The sequence below is a fragment of the Engystomops pustulosus genome, chromosome 9 (assembly GCF_040894005.1).
Source record: "Engystomops pustulosus chromosome 9, aEngPut4.maternal, whole genome shotgun sequence".
Taxonomy (NCBI): Eukaryota; Metazoa; Chordata; class Amphibia; order Anura; family Leptodactylidae; genus Engystomops; species Engystomops pustulosus.
This window is the reverse complement of record NC_092419.1, coordinates 7,222,333-7,228,005: the sequence shown is the minus strand read 5'-3', so window position 1 is coordinate 7,228,005 and position 5,673 is coordinate 7,222,333.

Below are 5,673 nucleotides of genomic sequence, written 5' to 3'. Positions count from 1 at the left end.
TGCGGCGGTTTTTCCGAATACGTCAGGTTTTTCGTTCGGCCACGCCCCCCGATTTCCGTTGCGCGCATGCCGGTGCCGATGCGCCACAATCCGATCGCGTGCGCCAAAATCCCGGGGGCAACACAGGGGAAATCGGCGCAAATCGGAAATATTCGGGGAAAACGCGAATCAGGCCCTTAGTAAATGACCCCCACAAACTCAACTTAAGAACAAACCTACAGACCCTATCTTGTATGTAACCCGGGGACTGCCTGTGTGTATATATATATATACACACACATACGTATAAATATACTGCTATCATATGTGTCATATAGCAAAAGGCTCCAGAATAAGGAGTGGGGGAATCGTTCCGTTAATCTGTGTTATATGTCTGTGCTGTTGAATATTTGCTTTGAAAATGCTTCTATTACTTTACTTTTTGATTACTCACAATAAAATTTCTGTCTTTTGTTTATGATTTTTTTCTTAACCTTTTCTATTTTGTGAAGAGCAGCGGCAGCTACTACAGATAGTTATCTATCTATCTATAATCTGACTCCATATGAATTGTATTGTATAACTTGTTGATGTTGACAGGTAACTTACTTGTTTTTAGTTATATTTTGTGTTTTAATTACAACCTTATTTTATATATTTTTCGGGATATGAGGCGCACCGGACTGTAAGGCGCACTGGATTATAAGGCGCACCATCAATAAATGCCTGTTAAATGTCTAGGTTCACATATAAGGCGCACCTGGTTATAAGGATGAATGACCAGCAGGTGGCAGACCTGTGCACAGTACAAGGCAGCTGTTGTCTGTAAGTACGGTTCATATATAAGGCGCACTGGACTATAAGGCGCACCGGATTATAAGGATGAATGACCAGCAGGTGGCAGACCTGTGCACAGTACAAGGCAGCTGTTGTCTGTAAGTACGGATCATATATACGGCGCACTGGAGTATAAGGCGCACCAGATTATAAGGATGAATGACCAGCAGGTGGCAGACCTGTGCACAGTACAAGGCAGCTGTTGTCTGTAAGTAGGTTCATATATAAGGCGCACTGGACTATAAGGCGCACCTGATTATAAGGATGAATGACCAGCAGGTGGCAGACCTGTGCACAGTACAAGGCAGCTGTTGTCTGTAAGTATGGTTCATATATAAGGCACATTGGACTATAAGGCGCACCTTTGATTTCTGAGAAAATCAAAGGATTTTTTCTGCGCCTTATAGTCCAAAAAATACGGTAGATATTATGAGGGAGATATTATCAGTGCTTGTAGGACAGTTTTCTGGTGTATTAGCCCTGAAATTCTGGCGCACTGTACGGAATTGCAATTATTTCACCCTTTAAGCCTCCTCCACACCAAGTGGGCATTGATGGGCTTATAATCTCACGCTCTGTACAATAGTCCTGTACATTATGGAGATGGAAATTGTTTTTTAGGATGTTATACCTCATAGTGACCAGCAGGTGGAGCTCTCATTCTATGTTGGAAAAAGATCAACCCTTAATTTAGCCAAATAATTATTGTCATACATGTACAACTTACAGATATGGAGGGTCCCCCTGGGGTACACGGCACATTGAGAATCATACAGGGTTTATAACTGTAAAAGTATCCTAAAATTACATTGATCCTAAAATTATTTTAGTAAGTCAGAAATAAAATATTTTAGGAATAAGAACCTAGTGTTGGTTCTGATCCTGTATCTATGAAGAAATCGTGGTTCCAGTGCTGTATCTATGAAGAAAGTTTGATTTTGGTGTTTTATCCATGTAATTTCCGCATTTAGTTATAATATCGTTTCTATGCATGAAGTTTTGTCATACTACTGTTGTTATTCACTAAATGTCACATTATCTAAAAACTCTAAACCAGGGGTCAGGAACCTTTTTGGCTGAGAGAGCCATTAACGCCAAATGTTTTAAAATGTAATTCCTTGAGAGCCGTGCAATAGCACATGCCCCCCAGTAGATAGGTAGCCCCTGCACATGACCCCCAAGAGATAGGTAGCCAAAGCACATGCCCCTGAGTAGATAGGTAGCCACAGCACATGCCCCCGAGTAGATAGGTAGCCACAGCACATGCCCCCGAGTAGATAGGTAGCCACAGCACATGGCCCCCGAGTAGATAGGTAGCCACAGCACATGACCCCCAAGAGATAGGTAGCCACAGCACATGCCCCCGAGTAGATAGGTATCCACAGCACATGCCCCCGAGTAGATAGGTAGCCACAGCACATGGCCCCCGAGTAGATAGGTAGCCACAGCACATGGCCCCCGAGTAGATAGGTAGCCACAGCACATGGCCCCCAAGTAGATAGGTAGCCACAGCACATGGCCCCTGAGTAGATAGGTAGCCACAGCTTATGCCCCCGAGTAGATAGGTAGCCACAGCACATGCCCCCGAGTAGATAGGTAGCCACAGCACATGGCCCCCGAGTAGATAGGTAGCCACAGCACATGCCCCCGAGTAGATAGGTAGCCACAGCACATGCCCCCGAGTAGATAGGTAGCCACAGCACATGGCCCCCCAGTAGATAGGTAGCCACAGCACATGACCCCCAAGAGATAGGTAGCCACAGCACATGCCCCCGAGTAGATAGGTATCCACAGCACATGCCCCCGAGTAGATAGGTAGCCACAGCACATGGCCCCCGAGTAGATAGGTAGCCACAGCACATGGCCCCCAAGTAGATAGGTAGCCACAGCACATGGCCCCTGAGTAGATAGGTAGCCACAGCACATGCCCCCGAGTAGATAGGTAGCCACAGCACATGCCCCCGAGTAGATAGGTAGCCACAGCACATGGCCACCGAGTAGATAGGTAGCCACAGCACATGGCCCCCGAGTAGATAGGTAGCCACAGCACATGCCCCCGAGTAGATAGGTAGCCACAGCACATGGCCCCCGAGTAGATAGGTAGCCACAGCCCCTGACTCCCAAGAGATAGTAGCCACAGCACATGCCCCTCTGATCAGCACTATGTATATCTTAGACAGACACAGCGCTGATCACTATTTATTGAAGATTTGTCTGTGAGCCAAAGGCAGCAATCAAAAGAGCCTCATCTGGCTCCTGAGCCATAGGTTCCCTACCCCTGCTCTAAACCATTGGAGAGACCACCAAAAGTTGACTATGACTGGATCATGGGGGCCCGTGGGTTATTATTAAAGGCTACTGTAGGGGGGCAATATTACTTAATGCCTACTGTGGGGAGTTATAACTACTGTCTACAGTGGGAACCCTCACTAAAGCGTAGGGGATACCGATGTGTGTGTGTGGGGGGGGGGGGTGTACCGATGGCTATTGTGGGGGGATCTTAGTAAAGGCTACTGTAGGGGTCAATATTACTAAATTCCCATGTGGCTGGGCCCACGTTACTTTATTGGCTATTTTGGGGGGCACCATATATTGGCTGCAGTGAACAGTATCGAGTTGGCATTTTGATGTTTCAAAAAAATTTTGTGTTGCTAAATCTCCAGAGACCAGTAATGGCTGAAAGTTGATGGAAAGAGTAAAGAAAAGGAGAAATTCTCTTATTAAGGGCTTCATCTGCCACCAGATTTACAGTTAGAATGGGGGAGTAGAGTTCAATGCTTTTTTGGGCATAATGAGGGGGGCCCCATTGTGAATTTTGCCCCGGGGCTCAGAGGACTCCAGTTACGCCTCTGAGGTTCCCTTCTGTTGGCTTTCGCTTCTGCAGTTTCAGCTTCAGTATCAAAAGTCCTGAAAGGAGATGTGTATTCATGGATGTCCTGTATATATGGATGAGAATTTCGGGGCTGGAGGACCTTATCTTTTTATTTTCTCTTCACAGCGTTTTGTTGGGTTGTTTAGATGGCCACGTGTCCCCTAGAAAGCCTGGGCCGCCCTAATCCACGAGTGCAGATCACGGTCACTTTACAGTCTTGGGCCCACGATAATCTGGCACTTATGGATGTGATGTAGTATATAGTAGTATAATGTGGAGGCCTGAGGCCTAGTGATTGCTTCTGGTGCTGTACATAACCCAGAGCAGGGAAATGCTGGATCCCCAGAGGACCTGCCACACCTGTGCCTTTCATGGTCAGATCATTGGTTTATAGGAGAGCTATTAGCTTCCAGAATTGGTCACGTTTCGGAGGTTTGGCGATATAGTTAGATTACATGGCTGAAACATCTCCTCCTGCACCTTGGAGGTGGAATAAACATTTCAAATTGAAAAGACGCGATGAGTGGAAGCTTTTCTGAAATGGATGTCTTAATATTGGGGCTGTGGTCACCATGTTACCATCATCCAAATCCATATTCCAGCCTGAAAACTTAAAGGGGTTGGCCACTTTACCTCATGTTTTTTGTAATGTGTGTGGGGGGGCAGGATATGAGGTAATTTATGTATACATCTATTAATGGTTCTGCTTCGCTTTCCTGATATGTAAAGTGACGTCTCCTGTCTTTTACCTCATCAGTCAGACATTCATGTCCATAAAATGGCAACAGACGGAGGGTCATGTGATCTCTATGTCCATGAGCAATCGCCGTGTCAGGACCCTAAGATTGTATTCATGAATATAAGATTTAGGTCCTGGCAGAGCGATTGCTCATGCACAGTTAGAGATCACATGACGCTGCATTTGCCGCCATTTTATGGTCAGGAATGTCCGGCTGATGAGGTAAAAGACAGGAGACGTCACTTTACATATCAGGAAAGCGAAGCAGAACCATTAATAGATGTATATTGGTAAATAACCTAATACCCTGCCCCCACACACTTACACACACATTACAAAAACATGAGGTAAAGTGGCCAACCCCTTTAAGTTTCCTGGCTCCATTCTGCTGTAATATGGATTTGGATGATGGTAACATGGTGACCACAGCCCCAATATTAAGACACACATATTACAAATAAACATGAGGTAAGTTTCTCTTCTTTTGTCATGTAGCACCTGTGGTTAGTGTCATTTATATCGCAGCTCATTACTATGACGTACAGCGGGGCTGATCGCAGGTGGGAAATTCTAGAAGAGACCCTGTACCATGCATAACATAACCCTGCTGCCATTATACCCCCATGTAATACTACATCCCTCCTACAGGGGTCGCCACAGGCTAAATAATTGTCCTCAGAGGGTCGTGGTCTCAAAAAGTCTTCGTCCACCTGCCCACAAACGGCTGTCTTCGGCTTCTACTTTCTTGTAAAACAACTTACACAATATACTATACAGCCGCCTCCTTACTCAGTTTTTGGGCAGAATAAGCTGATATTAACAGATTGTACAGAGTTAGAAGCAGAGAGCGCCGGTCACTGCTTAGTGGCCCAGAGGCGCCATTGCACCTCAGCTCTCGTAAATGAAGAGTACACGGCTCCATACTCGATGCTTAAGACGGCTGATCACTGCTCGCCTCTGGTGTCAGATTTCCATATGACTGAGGATACGCCATTCATTTTCAGCCTGAGACATCCCCTTTAATACCATGGACTGACTAGAACTTATAGTCATATTATCATATCTCTATATTGTCCCATTACATGAAGAAAACCTCCTTTTTCCTATGAGCGGCTCATCTAATAATAGACCTAGGTGTGGCGAGTGTTATCTCTCCGCTCCGTGGTGAAGGCCTGTCCATCATGGCGGCCGATACGCGCTTCGCACGGTATATACACCCACACACTCACATCAGTCACACACAAAG